At 36.9% G+C, this 17,564-nt stretch overlaps 1 long non-coding RNA gene across 1 annotated transcript in view; it reads left to right on the plus strand.

The window, feature by feature from the left end:
* The window catches only part of LOC129022678 (uncharacterized), a 39,435-nt gene extending 22,124 nt beyond the window's left edge, over positions 1-17,311 (plus strand). Inside the window, exons 3-4 of the long non-coding RNA XR_008496512.2 lie at positions 14,269-14,425; positions 16,988-17,311. This is a non-coding gene — a long non-coding RNA (uncharacterized LOC129022678). The remainder of the gene's footprint in view (positions 1-14,268; positions 14,426-16,987) is intronic.
* The last annotated feature ends 253 nt before the right edge of the window (positions 17,312-17,564 follow it).

Consider the following 17,564-nt stretch of genomic DNA (forward strand, 5'->3'; position numbering starts at 1 on the left):
GTCTCTCTTCTGTCATTGGAAAATTCATGAAAAACTCCATTTAAACTTGCTTCTGTTGCCTGCCTAATCTTCTAACATTTACTGTGACGCTGGTCTCATCATACCGTGCCAAGGCTTCAGTCATGAGCCTAACCCTTATAGAAGGAGTGAGATATTGGACAGGGTCAACCCCACCAAAGGCACATAGAAAGGATGCTCACAGGAAAGGTTTTCTCTGACACCAAAGGAGAGGATGCATGGGATAAAACAAGAGATTTCTACCGTAAATTATGATAATGAAAATATATTCCTTTTTAAAAAATATAAATAAATCCTAAAACTAATGAAGTGAATCATATTTAAAGCAAAATGAAAAGATAGGATTTGCACATTATTTAACGCTAAGATAATTACTTTTTTATAAATATGTTCTATGTTCTTGGGTTCAGCATCATTGAGAGGCCTTTGCTGAACAATACTTATTGGTGCCTTCAAGTCCATGAAAAGTTTTTAAATTTAGTTTCAAATTTTAGAATAAACTTTTCTTTTCATTCTTTTTTTCTTTTTTTAACATTTTAGTCCAAAATCAGATGACCCTTTATATGACAACACCTTCAACTGGCAAAAAGAAATCATATTTTCATAAGTAGACAATTCAAATTATTCAAAGCAGTATTAATTTTATCTGACATCTAATATTAGAAAATGTATTAAGATGAATTATAATGTGGTAGAAAGGAAAAAGTTGTCATAATATGCAACAGTATTTTTAATTGGACACTTACAAATCTTTTTAAAAATTATATTAAAATGGAATGTTAGAACAGGCTACATTAAGTTTCAGTAACAAATGACTTCCAAATCTCAGTATTGTAGTTCTATTATTTTTTTCACTTATATAAAATGTTTGTTCAAGCCATTCTGCAGAGAAACGTTTCTTCCTGGGTTGACTTAGCCTTTGACATTGCTTCAATCTTATAGAAACTGTATATTAATATGTGGTTTACCTATTGCCATTTTAGAGAAAGAGAGCACTAGAGAGTTCTAGCAATAAAATTATTATACTCACTTGTCATTTACTTATGTGTAATTAGCCAAGATATTACACGCCCATACCTCCCTTGAAAGAGGTAAGGGTTCTATTCTAATGACATAAAAGGTGAAGAAAACCAGACTTTTTAAAGCTGATTTGTGTGAGAAATATAAAGCTTTTTATGTATGTGTGTGTTTATATTTATATATATCTTCTATCTCTATATTTTCTTACCAATTTGTGTGTATCTGTGTGTGTATTTATATACAAACACCATTGTAAAATGTATTCTTAATTATGTACTACTAGTAGCATGTATGCTAAAGGCAGTACTACATGTGTTTTCACCTATTAACTATTAATATTGGCCTGAATCTGCTAGTTAGTGTAATTTTCACAAAACAAAATAAATGTTTAAATGTGAATACTTGAAATAAAGAGACCTACTAGCATTTTTGCAAACACTTGATTTGCATGCCTGGAAATAAGGCAATTAAATGAAAAGTTTTAAGAAATAGTGCATATTCACTAACCGGGACAGTTAAAAATTAATATATTTTGTAGAAACCCTGAGCACTTGTTGCCCCCCACAAAGACAGCCAAAACAATAAATGCAAAAGTACATGCTGATGAAAATAACTGAAGGAAAGCTTAGAGTACATAAAACGAGTAACAAAAACCCTGGTGGGCATAGGAACTCAGTATGGCCACATGGAGAATGGAAGAAAACACTTGGACTATACCACACCATTCCCCAGCCTGGATCAGCTGGGAACCAGGAGAAACCTCTCTTGGGGAAATGTGGGGAAAAAGTAAGCAAAGAGAATCCCAGAAGCCCCCATCAACACCTGGGGAGCCTCCAATCCTCATCAGTGGGTATATCTGCAGTCCTCACAGACACTAAGCTTAGCTGAAAGAACTGCTTGGAGTCCACATAACTGTGCTTCCCCCAGAGAAGGAGCTGATCCTGTGACCTGTGTGTCTACTGCACTGCGCCGTCTTGGAACTGGAACTACTGCTGGAACTATTTTGTTCTGGGGGGCTAGTGGCCATGGCACCCTTTCATCCCTGAGGCGAAGCTGCCACCAAACCACCATTCCTGGTGACTCTACATTCCCAAGCCAAGCTGTGAGCCACTGTTACACATTGCGCTATGGAGCCAAGCAGAGTAGAACTGCTCCGCAAAATCCTACCAGTCAGAGCTGGATTCCAGGCCCTCAGACCTGAGCTAAAGCTGTGCATTTCCTTCTGCGCTTTGGCAGAGCTGTTTCATCCACCTCACCCATTTGCTGCTGTATACTGCCACATTGTGCTGGAGCTGAAGCAATGACTGGCATCCCAAGAAACAATGCCTATGCTGCCCAGAGAATCATAAATCCCAGAACATAACAAAAAAGGAAACTATAGGCCAATATTACTGATGAATACAGATGCAATAAATTCTCAAAAAATACTAGTAAGTCGAATCCAGCAGCACATTAAAAAGATCATCCACCATGATCCTAATGACTACTGGGTACATAACGAAATGAAGGCAGAAATAAAGATGTTCTTTGAAACCAACAAGAACAAAGACACAACATACCAGTATCTCTGGGACACATTTAAAGCAGTGTGTAGAGGGAAATTTATAGCACTAAATGCCCACAAGAGAAAGCAGGAAAGATCTAAAATTAACACCCTAACATCACAATTAAAAGAAATAGAGAAGCAAGAGCAAACACATTCAAAAGCTAGCAGAAGGCAAGAAATAACTAAGATCAGAGCAGAACTGATCCGAACTGAAGGAGATAGAGAACTGAACAGCAGAACTGAAGGAGATAGAGACACAAAAAACCCTTGAAAAAATCAATGAATCCAGGAGCTGGTTTTTTGAAAAGATCAACAAAATTGATAGACTGCTAGCAAGACTAATAAAGAAGAAAAGAGAGAGGAATCAAATAGACGCAATAAAAAATGATAAAGGGGATATCACCACTGATCCCACAGAAATACAAACTACCATCAGAGAATACTCTAAACACCTCTATGCAAATAAACTAGAAAATCTAGAAGAAATGGATAAATTCCTCGACATATACACCCTCCCAAGACTAAACCAGGAAGAAGTTGAATCTCTGAATAGACCAATAATAGGCTCTGAAATTGAGGCAATAATTAATAGCCTACCAACCAAAAAAAGTCCAGGACCAGATGGATTCACAGCCAAATTCTACCAGAGGTACAAGCAGGAGCTGGTACCATTCCTTCTGAAACTATTCCAATCAATAGAAAAAGAGGGAATCCTCCCTAACTCATTTTATGAGGCCAGCATCATCCCGATACCAAAGCCTGGCAGAGACACAGCAAAAAAAGAGAATTTTAGACCAATATCCCTGATGAACATCGATGCAAAAACCCTCAATAAAATACTGGCAAACCAAATCCAGCAGCACATCAAAAAGCTTATCCACCATGATCAAGTGGCCTTCATCCCTGGGATGCAAGGCTGGTTCAACATACGCAAATCAATAAACATAATCCAGCATGTAAACAGAACCAAAGACAAAAACCACATGATTATCTCAATAGATGCAGAAAAGGCCTTCAACAAAATTCAACAGCCCTTCAAAAGGCCTTCAACAAAATTCAACAGCCCTTCATGCTAAAAACTCTCAATAAATTAGGTATTGATGGGACATATCTAAAAATAATAAGAGTAATGTATGACAAACCCACAGCCAATATCATACTGAATGGGCAAAAACTGGAAGCATTCCCTTTGAAAACTGGCACAAGACAGGGATGCCCTCTCTCACCACTCCTTTTCAACATAGTGTTGGAAATTCTGGCCAGGGCAATCAGGCAAGGGAAAGAAATAAAGCGTATTCAATTAGGAAACAGGAAGTCAAATTGTCCCTGTTTGCAGATGACATGATTGTATATCTAGAAAACCCCATCGTCTCAGCCCAAAATCTCCTTAAGCTGATAAGCAACTTCAGCAAAGTCTCAGGATACAAAATCAATGTGGAAAATCACAAGCATTCTTATACACCAATAACAGACACACAGAGAGCCAAACCATGAGTGAACTCCCATTCACAATTGCTTCAAAGAGAATAAAATACCTGGGAATCCAACTTACAAGGGATGTGAAGGACCTCTTCAAGGAGAACTACAAACCACTGCTCAACGAAATAAAAGAGGACACAAACAAATGGAAGAACATTCCAAGCTTATGGATAGGAAGAATCAATATCATGAAAACGGCCATAATGCCCAAGGTAATTTATAGATGCAATGCCATCCCCGTCAAGCTACCAATGATTTTCTTCACAGAATTGGAAAAAACTACTTTAAAGTTCATATGGAACCAAAAAAGTGCCTGCATTGCCAAGTCAATCCTAAGCCAAAAGAACAAAGCTGGAGTCATCACGCTACCTGACTTCAAACTATGCTACAAGGCTACAGTAAACAAAACAGCATGGTACTGGTACCAAAACAGAGATATAGACCAATGGAACAGAACAGAGCCCTCAGAAATAATACCACACATCTACAACCATCTGATCTTTGACAAACCTGACAAAAACAAGAAATGGGGAAAGGATTCCCTATTTAACAAATGGTGCTGGGAAAACTGGCTAGCCATATGTAGAAAGCTGAAACTGGATACCTTCCTTACACCTTATACAAAAATTAATTCAAGATGGATTAAAAACTTAAATGTTAGATCTAAAACCATAAAAACCCTAGAAGAAAACCTAGGCAATACCATTCAGGACATAGGTATGGACAAGGACTTCATGTCTAAAACACCAAAAGTGATGGCAACAAAAGCCAAAATTGACAAATGGGATCTAATTAAACTAAAGAGCTTCTGCACAGCAAAAGAAACTACCATCAGAGTGAACAGGCAACCTACAGAATGGGAGAAAATTTTTGCAATCTACTCATCTGACAAAGGGCTAATATCCAGAATCTATAAAGAACTCAAACAAATTTACAAGAAAAAAACAAACAACCCCATCAAAAAGTGGGCCAAGGAGAACAGTATGTTAAGTAAAATAAGCCAAGCACAGAAAGTTAAACACACCTGTGTTTTACCCATATGTGGAAGCTACAGTGTTAATATAGAAGTAAAGAGCAAAATAGTGATTACTAGAGGCTGGAAAGAGTGTGGGAAGGAGAGATAGTGAGAGATTGGTTAACATACACAAAATTACAGCTTTAAAGGTGGGATAAGTTCTAGTTTTCTATAGCACTGTAGGATGAGTATAATTAACAATAATTTGTTGAATATTTTCAAATATCTAGAAGAACAGATATCAAATGTTCCCAACACAAAGAAATTATAAATGTTTGATATGATGGTTATGCTTATTACCCTAATTTGATCATGTATATGTGCATCAAAATAACACACTGTTTCCGTAAAAAGTACAATTATTATGAGTCAATTTAAAATAATAAAAACAGGCCAGGTGCCGTGGCTCATGCCTGTAATGCCAGCACTTTGGAAGGCCAAGGAGGGTGGATCACTTGAGGCCAGGAGTTCGAGATCAGCCTGGCTAACATGGTGAAACCCCACCTCTACTATAAATACAAAAATTAGCTGGGTGTGGTGGCACACGTCTGTAGTCCCAGCTACTCAGGAGGCTGAGGCAGGAGAATTACTTGAACCCAAGAGGCAGAGGTTGCAGTGAGCCCGGGATCACACAACTGCACTCCAGCCTGGGCAACAGAGTGAGACTCTATTTCAAATAATAATAATAATAATAAACAAAAAAGAAAATGAATGAAAATTAACATATTAAAAAGTAATAAATGTTATTAAAGTAGCCCTATATAAATATTTTTCATGCATGAAAACAATAGCCAGTCTGAAAATATTCTAAACCAAAAGACAATATTTTTGTAGTAATTTAATTAAGAATGGATTCATACCAACGAGTAAATTTTAAAAGCTATAAGAATAAACAAATATGGTAAGATGTAGGTAGTAAAGTCGGGCACAGTGGCTTACGCCTGTAATCCCAGCACTTTGGGAGGCTGAGGCAGGAGGATTTCTTGAGTCCAGGACTCAAGAGTCAACAACACCCTGGCAACATAATAAGACCCCAGGTCTACAAAAAATAAAAAAGTAGCTGGGTATAGTGGTGAGTGCCTGTGGTCCCAGCTACTAGACAGGCTGAGGTGGGAGGATTGCTTGAGCCTGGGTGGTTGAGGCTCTAGTAAGACATAATCACACCACTGCACTGGAGCCTGGACAACAGTAAAATCCTGCCTCAAAAAAAAAAAGATATAGGTGGTAAATAAAAGTACAAAAGTTATAAATTATGAGCATAACATAAATATATTTAAAAATTATTTGAGAGATTAAGAACAATAACTGGGAAATATTTTGAAAATTATGAACATAAGGGATGACTTTACATATTTGCAGGAAGAAATCCTGTTAGGTGTGTTTATACCTTAATAAGAAAATGCTGTTTTTAAATATATTGGTAGCAGTGATCATCACAAGAGGCACTGCTGTTGAAAACTGTCTTTATTAAATTCAGAGTTTTACTTACAGTTAGACCAAGATATTTTTTTGTAGGGCGCTCAGATACTTTAAAAAAGAACAGGTAAAGAGATGAATATATGTAAGAAATCTAGACAAAACAAACAAAAAGCATTCAGATCACATACAAGTAACTTAAAGAGCTATTTCAGAGCCAAACAAAAAGTTGGGATCTCCAAATAGTCTCTGGACAGGACCAGAGGGAAATTCCTCTTTGCTACTTGAATAAATTCATGCTTAGGACTCAAGAGGCCCCAAGAAAGTATGAGTGGAGGCCCATCCCTAACCCCTGCAGAAGTGGCAACTGAGAATCCAGGCTGGGTTGTCCTTTCCCTGATCTTAGTCCAATCTTCCCATTCTCCTAATATCTAGCTTGGATGATGCTTACCCACAGATATCAGTGTGAACTTAAAAAACATACATACATGCCATATTTGGTTAAGAATTAGTCTCAAAGGCCTGTTAACAGAAATACAAAGAACATATTTTTGTGATCAGAAAATTGGTCTGATAGTCATGAACTCTTGTGTTTTTTTATTTTGTTTTGTATATATTTGTTGAGACAGGATCTTGCTGTGTCTCCCAGGCTGGAGCACAGCAGTGCAATCATAGATCACTGCAGCTTCAAACTCCTGGCATCAAATGATCCTCCCATCTTGGCCTCCCAAAGTGCAGGAATTATGAGTTTGAGCCACTGTGCCTGGCCTCATGAATTCTTATTATTTAAATCTATTTAACTTAATCGTCACCACACAGATTTGTGAGACGAGAAAGCTGGGTGGCTAATGGGTAGGGAAATAGTTGGAAGAGACACAGAGAGATACTGCTGACAGTGATGGGCACTGGGTAATGAAAAAGCTTCTACAGTAACCTTGATCCAAGTCCTAGGCCAAAAGTAGCAATAAGGTTCTAGTCTCCTCTTACTTCTCATTACCTCTATGATTTCAGGAAAAGCAATCAAAAGTGACTTAAAGAGCTATTTCAGAGCCAAACAAAAAGTTGGGATCTCCAAATAGTCTCTGGACAGGACCAGAGGGAAATTCCTCTTTGCTACTTGAATAAATTTATGCTTAGGACTCAAGAGGCCCCAAGAAAGTATGAGTGGAGGCCCATCCCTAACCCCTGCAGAAGTGGTGACTGAGAATCCAGGCTGGGTTGTTCTTTCCCTGATCTTGGTCCAATCTGTCCATTCTCCTAATTCTCTAGCTTGGATGATGCTTACCCACAGATATCAGTGTGAACTTTAAAAAACATACATAAATGCCATATTTGGTTAACAATTAGTCTCAAAGGCCTGTTAACAGAAGTACAAAGAGCACATTTTTGTGATCAGAAAATTGGTCTGATAGTCATAACCTCTGGTGTTTTTTTATTTTGTTTTGTATATATTTTTTGAGACAGGATTTTGCTGTGTCTCCCAGGCTGGAGTGCAGCAGTGCAATCATAGTTTACTGCAGCTTCAAACTTCTGGCATCAAATGATCCTCCCATCTTGGCCTCCCAAAGTGCAGGAATTATGAGTTTGAGCCACTGTGCCTGGCCTCATGAATTCCTATTATTTAAATCTATTTAACTTAATCATCACCACACAGATTTGTGAGAAGAGAAAGCTGGGTGGCTAATGGGTGGGGAAATAGTTGGAAGAGACACAGAGAGATACTGCTGACAGTGATGGGCACTGGGTAATGAAAAAGCTTCTACAGTAACCTTGATCCAAGTCCTAGACCAAAAGTAGCAATAAGGTTCTAGTCTCCTCTTACTTCACATTACCTCTATGATTTCAGGAAAAGCAATCATCAATTTCTGGCATTAATTTTCTCATCTTGGAAAAAAAGAGGTAATATTTTGAAATAACGCATGTGAGTGTGCTTTCTTGTTTCAAATGCTCCAAGGTTGGGGTTAGTGTTATTATCAAATGTTTATTGAAATCAATCAAAGTTGGCTCCTGCTCCTAGTTTTATAATGGCAATATGATAATCAATAAACCCTAGCCAGACTTGGGTTATTTACAAGCTGTGTGGAAGATTAAAGGATCAAACTATAATGACAGCATTGTTGTGATTTTTACCGTTATGTCATCTAAGCAGGCAAAAACATTGTAATTTTACTTAAATGACTACAATAAGATTAGAAAGGACACATTTTTTAAAAGGATAATATTAGAAATATATAAAAACCACTTTCCTGGAGTTGACTAAAATAAATGTTTAATTGACTCCATGATATGAATTATCAGTTCATATACTCCTGTTAAGTCAGTTATGATCTCTATTACTGAAGCCAGTCTCCTCTTTAACTTTTTCTTCTCACTAGCTGAGTGATCCTGGATAAAGTCTTTAGCAATATAGACTTCAGCTTCTTTGTCTACACTTTGAATCTGTTGGCTTACAAGCCTCTTGTTTTATTATTCTATGATTCTCTCACTCTTTATTTTGCATGGCTAAACTCGGACCAATCACATAGAGAGAGGAATGACATTGGCCTTTCCAGTAGATCTGATACCCTAAAGGAAGCCACTGGCCACCCTTCATGATTATAGTGCTGCATCTATGATGAAACCATTTTGTAATGAGCTTGGAATTCTTCATCACATTTTCAAAATAACATGTGTATTAGTTCATTTTCACACTGCTATAAAGAAATACCCCAAATTGGGTAATTTATAAAGGAAAGAAGTTTAATTGACTCACAGTTCTGCATGGCTGGAGAAGTCTCAGGAAACTTACAATCATGACAGATGGCAGCTCTTCACAAGGCAGAAGGAGAGAGAAGTGTGTGAGAGCGCAGGAAAAGCTACCATTTGTAAAACCATCAGATCTGGTGAGAATTCACTATCGTGAGAACAACATGGGGGAAACTGCTCTCATTAATCAATTCCATCTCTCCCTCAACACGTGTGGATTGCATTTCAAGATGAGATTTGGATGCGGACATGAAGCCTAACCACATCAACATACTTCAATTTTATAATGTCTTATCTTTTGTTAATTATTGTTACACATGCAAGAAGTTAATTATTTTGTTAATTATTGTACACACGCAAGAAGTAATTATCAATTCTATGAAGGGCAGGTTTAAACTTTAGGGACAGAAAGCAGATTAGTGTTTATCTACAGCAAAGTGTTCTGAGAAGTGATTGACTAAAAAGGTTCCAAACAAACCTTTTGGAGGTGATTAATGTTCTATGTCTTGATTATATTTTTGAGACCACAGGTGTATGCATTTCTTTAATCTCATCACACTATCCATTTGAAATAGGTGTATTTCTTTTTATCTTATTCATACCTCAATCAAGTTGATTTAAAGAAGAAATAATACACCTAGGGTTTTTACTATTGTTGTTGTATTATCTTTCTTTTGATCTCTTCTTGGTCACATGATTAATTATAAAAATAAGAAATAGAATTCAATATCTTCATCCATGCCATAGTTGCCTGTTAGAGTATGAACATATTGTTAATATATTTATCTACTCCCTCAACTTTCAAGTAAAATATTTTGATATTTAGTTTTTAGGTCAAATTATTTAATGAGCAAATTATCATGAAAATGTATAAGTCATTTTATCATCTTTGTCTTCTCCATATGTCTATTAAAAATTTAAATATATGCAAACAAATAATGTGCCAGGATCATACCTGGTATGTTTTAGGTGTTTAATAAATGTTGGTTGAATGAATGAACAAGCATCACTGTCCTGCCTATAGCCACATCCCTACTTTCTTTGACAATACAAATTTGCAAAATTTAAAATTTTGCACCCAATGATGATGGAGCAAGAATATCTATTAGTAAAGGAAGTTATAATCTGAAACAAAAACTTTTTATAAAAATAAATTGATTTATAATAAATGTAATGGCTAATAATCCTAATAATCGTGTAACTCCAGAATGCATTTCTGTCAGATGGGCCAACTTTGTTGGCTTTAGTGTCTTATTTATAAATCCATCCCTTGGGATTGTCTTGTCTAGTTGTTGCTTTGCATAACATCAGTTTCTTTGATGCTTTTCCATTCATGCACCCTCTTAATAGTTATCTCCTGAAATTACATTGGGATCTGGAAATCCCCTTTCAGTCTTTCAAAAAATACCCTCAAATTTATTTCTAACTCATAAAAATTAATCTTCCCATTTTTGTGAAAGGATTTATGAATAAGCAGAGATATTTATTTATGTGTAACTACCAGACATTAAACTTTGCTCTGGATTTCAACAGTTTTTCTTGTGTCTTTTGTTTTCACAATAATCATTGAGCCCTTTGCTGGCCAAATGCTCTGATACCCTTAAGGAGAAATGTTTTCCTGCGGTTTTTAATAAAGGGCAGAGCAAATCTTGGTTTATGAAGATTAAGAAGTATATTCACCCTATTTAAAGTTAATCCCAACTTCCTGCCTAACTCTCTTTCAAAGCAATTTAGCTTTAAATCTTAATTTTTTTTAGGAAATATAAATGGAGAACTTAGATAAACAGTAACTGTAAAAATTTTAAAATCACAAATTAAGAGAATTTCTATAATTATAAATTTATTGATGTAATGTTAGCATTCCATTTAATCTGATATAAAATAGTAGCAATTAGTGAATAGAAAGCATGGCCAGTGGAAAAATCATTTTTGTGATAATGCATATGCTTAATACATAGAAATATCTTTCTTAACGGTAATAGGTAACATTTGTTGACTGTTTACCATTATCAAGTACTATTCTTAATGTCTGACATTTGGTCTTCACAATAATCCCATGTATTAGATATTATTACAAACTATTTCAGAGGAAGCTGAAACCCAAATAAGCCCAAGTGAGATACTCATTGTGTAACTAGAAGTGATAGAGCTGAGATTTTTAATTCTAGACAATCTGAGACCAGAGCCCTTACTTTTAACCAATATGTTAAACAGCTTCAAAATAATACTAAAATCCTTAAATCATGCATTTAGAATCATCAAATGCATCATCAAAAGCAAGTGGATTGTTTGAGGAAAAATTTTCAAAAATTGAAGAAAAGGTGAAAGAGATTTTATTTTTCCCAGCAGAAAGAAAGGCTTTAAAAGATAGGAAAGATAATGCTGTTATTTCTTATTAAAAGCATATGATCCATTGTCACCAATACCACCAATAGATAATGAGGACTGGAACTCTTTGTCTCTAAAGGATGACCTGAAACACTATGGAAAAGGAAGATGCATTACAACACACTATCAAAGCATCATTTTCAGATACACTGAGTCCATCTTCTCATGGACACAATGATATAGGTACCATCATACTGCCCATATCCTGCTCTGTCCTCCACTAATTTCTTTGCTCTTCAGGGACCCTGGCAGTGGCTCCTCCTAGATTGTTCCTAAGCCCCACATCCCCTGGCACAGCTTCCTTGGAAGAGTTGTCTGGCATCTTTGACACCCAGTGACTACACTGATCGTGCTTCTAAGGCACTCTTGTAGTCAGTCATCACGTTGCTGGGATGCTATAATTAGTGTGAGAAAATAATTATCACAATCAGACGATCAATTCTATATTTGGGCTTTGATTCCAAGTAGATCTGATGGCTATAGTGCTGTTTGCTAAGAAAATCTGAAAGAATTTGGAACTGAAATAGTGAATTCTTTGGGGCTCAGGTGGAATAGAATTTCTCTCCTGACTCCATGTGCGTTTGTCACAACAAAAGTGCTGGAGAAGGAAACTACTGTAGAAAAGGCACGCAACACCATCAAAGGCCACCAGTGGTTGCAAAAAGCCATCTATGCAACTGTGATCTCTGGAAATACCAGCTCAAGGCTTTTTTGTTTGCCTCAATCTGACGTGGCCTCATCTACCTCCTTTATTTTCAGTTGTGATCTGGATTAGATGACAATTCCAGTGATTGGTTTAGACCTATATAGCTAGCTGGCATTTTTTCAGCGAATCAAGGAGTCTGTATGTCTCTCTTCCTACACACCTGCTAGGTCTCAACTTAGCTATCTGCTATAGCTTGGGTATTAAAAGAATGCCTGATTGGTCTAGGCCTGGCTTACTCCTCATCTGCTGCCTGTAAGGCCCACACAGAAACTACCCATGTGTTATGTAGTCTCCTTTCCCTCTCAGGTCTTCAAACAGCTACAGTGTATCTCGGCCTTCAGCAGTTCAGATTTCTTCTCCCAGCAAATCTTCTAGAGCACAGCTCAGAGCAGTAGCCCTGCAGAGCTATTTACTCTTCAGTGACAAGGACCTTCTCTTCCTCTTCACTGTAATGATGCATCCTTATGGTTACTCTGTGGGCCTGCATATCACCTAAAATCTGAAACTGCTCCACTTCTAAAATCTTAACCCTCAACATACCAATATTGGAATACATCTTCTTCTTCAACATTATTATTTTCATTATATCCCCTTCTTGCGCTTAACTAGATGCTTGTTTCTGTTCCCCCCACATTCACAGAATGAACTGCCAATCCTCTTTCAGCCTTGCTTCCTACTATGTGCCTCTTGGCTACATCTTATGACTTTATGCTATAATGACGCTGCCACCACTAATTCTGACTGCTTTCCCTCTGTGTGTCTGACTAACCTGTTTTTAAATCCTCTATGGTTGGGTAAAGCCAACTATTCCACCTCTTTGTTCCAAGACCCAGGCTACTCAGGACTGGTTTAGAACATCAGAAAATGGTGGCAATTGACAACACTGCAAATTCCCAAACTCCAGCTCTGGACTGGCACTTCGATACTGCCCAGAACCCCTTCTACAAGTGCAATCAGCTCTCTGTGCTTTGCCATCTAATAATTTTCTGCTTAGTACAAGAATAGTTTAAAAACTCTTGGATTTCTAAAACAAGGACTATCACAACCAATTCCTACTCAGCCTGTCTAAATCTATAATCAACTACTTTGCAGTAAAACTGATTTTTTTTCCTACATTATCCATTATAATAAAAGGCAATAAAAGGTATTTAGTAACCCTTGTGAAACTTCTGGTATAGCCTTCTCCTTTTCTCCATTCAAACAGTCACTAAGTATATGGATTGCACTATTTTATTATTGCTCCTCTCAGTCTCCTACCCTGCCAGATTTCTGGTCACCATTGCCTCTTACATGGTCCCAAGGACACTGGCTATCCTCACACTGCTGTCTGATAAATATTCCTACAATGCAAGTCAGGCTCAATTATAGGACTGTGCATAATAATGGATAGTACAATCCTACTAACCTTTTCCTTTACATAAGATTAAATCTAGACTATCATGCAAACCTCCCCCATCTCCAGCCATTTCTCATCTTGAACACTTCAAGTAGCCAGATTTCCTCACCACTGCGAAAGGCAAAGTGCTACTCTGTGTACTTCTTTCTTTGTTGAAAACACAACCTTAAGTTGTTGCTATTATGCAGCTTTTTTCTCTATGTCCAAAGTGGACATGTTAAAGTCTTCTAAAATTCTCCATAAGTCACACATTATATGTGTTCACTTGCCAGAGAATGTATATGGGTATTTCTTGGGATAACTGAATTTAGCTATTGCTATGAAGAAACATACTTGATATCATCTGCAAAAGAATATATTGCAATTGTAAGTAATGAATAAAATATGTGGTGAAATCAGTGCACCAACCTAGTGTTTTGAATCATATTAAAATATTTAGCACTTATCCTGTGCCAACAAGAGTTCAAAATGTTTTATATATATTAACTACTGTTAATCAGCTTAACAATTTTGTGATTTCTACCATTTTATTTTCACAGATGAAGAAACGGCTATATAGAGAGAGAAAGAAGCTTGCTCAAGGATACACAGCTAGAAAGCAAAAGAGTTGGAGTTTGAACTTCGACAGTCTAACTCAAGGTTCTTTCTCTGTGTTTAATCAGTCAGCCACACTGCCTCTTCAGAAGCACGCATAATGTATGCTCTAAAAAGTAATATCAATGTATTAGGTGTCAAACAGTAAATGAAATTTCTCAGAATACTGCTCTCTACCATATCAATAGTAGATTTAATACAACCACCAGGCAAATCAAGCCAAGAAACTCAGCCCTGGAGGTCAGATCAAACTGGTGGCCAGCCAAGAAATAGACAAAGGAACGTTCAGGGGCAGAGTTTAGGGAGGTTGGAGTGTGTGTTCACAGGGGCAGAGGGAGTAAGGGGTGATGTGCGGTCAAGGTTTACAGGTTAGGGCATGGATCACAAAGGTGATACCAGGGAAGGGAGTACAGGAAACAATCCCATCCAAGTAAGAAATCATCAGATGCACGGTTCCGTTTTTAAGCTGCCAAAATTAAGAAGGTGGGCGTGAATTTGCACAGGACTGTGGAAAACAGAAGTTTCTGGGTCTGGCTTGGGATTTTACACAGCTGCATTATGGGGGTATCACTATATGATTTCTAAACAAAGATCTCTTGGTTTGAGAAGCTTTCCTGGACAGAGAGACTGCTCATATCCGCAGAGTGGGGCAGGGATAAATGGGAGAGAGATGGCAGAGAAGTTATGTCTAATGAAGCATCCCAGGTATTCTGTTGTAAGTGCAGAGGTGAAAATAGAAAGCTCTGCTCCTTAAAAGCTGTGAGAACTTAAGAAAGTTCATGACCATTTGTAAGCTAGGGTTATTAAGAGGGTCTGTTTTATATGGATCAATTAAGTAACTAGCATCTTTTGAAATATAAGTTGAACACAGCTTTTTTAGAAATTTGTAAACTTTATTTTGATAAGCAAAAACACATATAAATATTCATATTCCTCTCCTCACATTTTTATAAGGATTCAAGCTAGAAAAAATTAACTATGTTGATAGGCTTAGAGAAAAATTAGGTGTCAGTGTCCCACAGAATTCTCTCCATCTATTTGTTACAATGAATCTTAACAGTTTATTTTTTAATAAGTGGAATATGTTAATCAACTAATTGAGCTAAAGTTATTACTTAATGAGGTAGAAGGGTAAATTAACTGAAATGTGACTGGCATTCTTCAATATAAGAAAGATACTGCTAGCCTGGGAATCACAGGGATATTCTGTGGATTCACAGACACATTAGTCCGTGTGCCTTCAGTATGGCTTTATGTGCAGCTTGTTCTAAAATCTCAAGTTAGCAAGTTTCTGTATTCCTAAAAGGTAATAATTAGAACCAGAGTATCTGGGGAAGTCGCCACACAGCAATAAATATTGGGTCTCCAGAGCCAAGTCTTAACATTTTGTTTTCTTCATAGCTTAAATTATTTATGAACATGTGTTTGAACAATTCTTAAATCCAGTAGCTAAATTGAGTTGCATTTAGGCCTAGAGGGGTCTAGGCTAGGGCTGTTCTGTGGAAAATCTGTAAAGTCGGGGAGCAGAAATAATTCTGCTTAATCTTTGATTGTCAACCACAGTGGGGGATGGTAAGAATAATGGGAGACTTTATATAAAGGCAGCTGCTTATAATTGGGGCATTTTCAGCTGACCACAAACATTTGTTTCCACTGAGATATTCCTAATGAGTGATACTGTTGAAGGCAATGCATTAATATTTATGTGATTATTGTTTTATATCTAAGAAGGGACCAAGCGCGTAATCAAATATTCATGTTACCAGGCAAGCAACGGGCTCACTGCCTGATGAGCATAGAAATCAATACCATGGCACCAGCTTTTGAGAAAATAAAAGCTTTATTGCAAGTTGATTGGCAAGGAGACAAGAGGCAACACAAATGTGTCTCCCAGAGCTGGGGGCTGGGGCAAATTTTATAGGCAGAGGCTAATGATCTGATTGGATCTTGCAATAAGAAATGCTGTGAGGCATGATCGGACTGGATTGTGCCATGAAATGATGCCAGGACTTGATCTGATTGGATCATATATCATGACATGAGGTGTCCACTTATTAATTCAGTCCCCCATTTCTTGGTCTGAGCACTTAGGTTCCACCCATGCTTGCAGGCTTAGATAATCTGGACATGCTCAGATTGCATAACTTGCAACCTAGGGAATCCATGGCAACTGAAAACTCACCATTTTATTACACAAAGTTGAGTCAGATTAGGCTGGTTCTGTGGTTATAATAATCTACCACAGAGTTTTTTAAGATTTAACTTCAAATATCCTGCATCAGAACCATCTGGAAAACTTGAGAATCATCACAGAATGTACAAAAAGTTTGCTAGTGTAGCCCGGTAATATTCATGTTTGATTCTTTCTGGGCCTCTGCCAATGCTTTCTGAGAATATTCTTGAGAATCATCCACTTTGTAGCTACTCATAAATACGACGTTTGGTGACAGATCGCCTTCACTTCCCCAGTACTCCCAACAGTTGTGAGTGCCTTTACTTCACTGTATTATGTCTCTTCCTACTCAAAATACACAGAATGCCTTCTGCTTTCCAGACTGAATCCAAACTGACATGCTCAGGTGATAGAGAAAAGACACTGAAATTAAAAATGTGACTTCTGTTTTATTATTGCTAATAATGAAGCCTCCTTTTACTCTTTTATAGTAGGTGATCTCCCACCAGAGTGTACCAACATGTGGATCGGTCAAGATAAATCACTACAGTGTGTCGAGAAACTATTAGAACACCTATTTAAAGGTAGTCTCAATTTTTATTAAGTTCTAAAAACATAAACGAATGTCAATATTTATATGTGTAAGCTGTTAAAAATTATAACAAATACTCTAATGCTCATTAACAACCCTGGTAACTAAAACATCAGCAATATTTCTGAGTTTCTCCTCAAATTCATCTTCTCTTTTCTGCTGTTTGTCTCTTTCCCAAATTATACATTGGTATTACAACTGAAATTTTTGGTCTTCATTTCTTTACTGCTTTTGCAACTTGCTTTTATATTAACTAACACAAGGATTTTCAGATTTAATGTATGTAACTTCTGTAGTAGCTACAGTTCACCCTTTTTTACTACAGAAAAGTTTTGTATTATGAGAATGTAACACAATATGTTAATTTATTTTTCTCCCTGTAATTATTATGATTCTTTTTTTGGTACTTTTGTTCGTTCGTTTGTCTCATTTGTTTTGCCAGTATACACAGTGCCACTGTTATAAGCATTCAATAT

This window comes from Pongo pygmaeus, chromosome 22 (assembly GCF_028885625.2).
Source record: "Pongo pygmaeus isolate AG05252 chromosome 22, NHGRI_mPonPyg2-v2.0_pri, whole genome shotgun sequence".
Lineage (NCBI taxonomy): Eukaryota > Metazoa > Chordata > Mammalia > Primates > Hominidae > Pongo > Pongo pygmaeus.